The sequence below is a fragment of the Staurois parvus genome, unplaced genomic scaffold (genome assembly GCF_062004578.1).
Source record: "Staurois parvus isolate SC_StPar_1 unplaced genomic scaffold, SC_StPar_1.0 ptg000343l, whole genome shotgun sequence".
In the NCBI taxonomy this organism is placed as follows: Eukaryota; Metazoa; Chordata; class Amphibia; order Anura; family Ranidae; genus Staurois; species Staurois parvus.
Window position 1 is genome coordinate 1,756,150 of NW_028318139.1, and position 2,158 is coordinate 1,758,307.

The window sequence follows — 2,158 nt, forward strand, 5'->3', positions numbered from 1 at the left end:
TAACATACAAGCACCCCAGTTTTAAAGTATATCAAAATTCCTGCACCTGTTTTGAGCAGGGCTTAGAACTTGCCCTTTAATTGGCAAAAACTGAGGAGGAGGAGACCCTCCCTCGCCAGGCCCGTGCTCTTCTGATTAACAGGATTCATACTGAAATGTGATGCCGAGGAATCAAAGATTTGTGTTGCTTGCTGAGGGCCCGGATATTACAGTATAGAGGTCAAAATTTTTTTTTGGAGTGAGCGGTCCTCTTGCGCACACACACAATCTTGTGGAACGTTTGTGGAGGGTGGGGTGCCAGAGCTTGCATGGAAGGACATAGGATTCAGGACACACTTGCGTCATACAGTCTTTTTTTAGGCACTTCGATTTTTTTGGGCTGGTGTAAGCCCCAGGTTGTAGTCGAAAAAAACAGTTTGGCAGTTTTTACTGGCCATCAAACAGCTGGGCTTCTCGCTTTACGAAAAAAGGAAAATAAAAAAAAAAAGTTGGAAAGAAAAACACTTGCCATCATCTTCCCCACTTAGCACCTGTTTTGTGCACACGTTTTGGGACACCGCACGTGCCCGTCTAGCTTAGATCTAGTTTTCCTTGGCTTTGCTGTTCTTGGCCTTTCCGTTTTGGTGGACTTCCCTGTTGGATGCTGCTTGGCTGGATTTCGGAAGGCGTTTTCCTTTGGTGTAGGCCTGGTATCAAAAGTTGGAAAAGAGCATGAAGAAGACCGTGCCGTAGATCCAGATAAGGTGGATGAAGATGGGGAATTGGTAGTCACAGGTGGACATGAAGTAATACTGAGAAATGGGGATGGAAACCAGGACGAACTGAATCAGCTGGATAGCGGTCATTTGCTTCTTCCACCAAAGATATTTCTGGAAGCGTGGCCCGGCAGCAGACAGTCCATAGTAGAAGTACATGATGACGTGCACCAGAGAGTTGATCATGGCATGGAAGGATCCCATACCAACTGGACCGAACTTAACACCCCACTTCCTCAGCACAAAGAAGACAGTATCAAGGAGCTCAATGAATTTGGAGAATAAGAATAGCCAGGCCACTTGAACCATCCGCATGGCCATTGGTGAATCTGACTGGTCCACAGGGTCGCATTTACAGGTGTATCCAGTCAACCAGCCAGACATGAGAAACTCATAAACGATATATGCAGACAGTGCCACCAGGCTGAAGTTGTACAACACCATCAAAGGCTTCAGGTCGAAGGGCTTCCTATTAGCCATCAACCGTGGCCCCAGAGACAGGACGAAGTGGACATAGAACAGGAGTATGACGCCAGGCAGGAAAGGCGAGGGGGTAATGGCCTATCCTGGGGTCTGCTCCTTTCATGAAGTCATGATAGCGCTGCACCCATTGTGAGATCACGGCCTCCATCTTTACAGCTCCTCACAGCCTGGTGGTGTGGACTGGGGTGTGTGACACTCCTGTGCCCTCCTGAGCCTGGCGGACAGAGCGAGGGAGAGGGGAAGGAAGGAGAAAGAGAGGGAGATCTGGGTAACCACACCCTCTGGGTGACTCAACTTCACTGAAAATATCACAGACCTGACTTGTACAGAGAGGAGGAGGAGGGAAATGTGCAGGCAGCAGGGAGGGAGCCCAGTGAAGTCACAGCAGGAGACAGTGGTGAGGCCCGAAGAACAGGCAGAGCAGCAACATGATTGAGGAAACCATGAATGCCAACATGTACTGTGACATACTGAAGCAGAGCATGATCCCCTCCCTTTGGAGACTGGGCTGCAGCGCAGTATTCCAACATGATAACGACCCCAAACACACCCCCAAGGTGACCACTGCCTTGCTAAAGAAGCTGAGGGTAAAGGTGATGGACTGGCCAAGCAGGTCTCTAGACCTAAACACTATTGAGCATCTGTGAGGCATCCTCGAATGAAAGGTGAAGGAGTGCAAGGTCTCTAACATCCACCAGCTCTGTGATGTCGTCATGGGGGAGTGGAAGAGGACTCCAGTGGCAACCTGTGAAGCTTTGGTGAACTCCATGCCCAAAAGGGTTAAAGCAGTGCTGGAAAATAATGGTGGCCACACAAAATATTGACACTTTGGGCCCAATTTGGACAGTTTCACTTAGGGGTTTACTCACTTTTGTTGCCAGCAGTTTAGACTTTAATGGATGTGTGTTGAGTTATTTTGA

The 2,158-nt window shown here is 48.8% G+C and overlaps 1 pseudogene; it reads right to left on the bottom strand.

The window, feature by feature from the left end:
* Positions 1-277: 277 nt before the first annotated feature.
* Positions 278-1,477, bottom strand: LOC149456906 (very long chain fatty acid elongase 1 pseudogene; annotated as a pseudogene).
* Between the last annotated feature and the right edge of the window lie 681 nt (positions 1,478-2,158).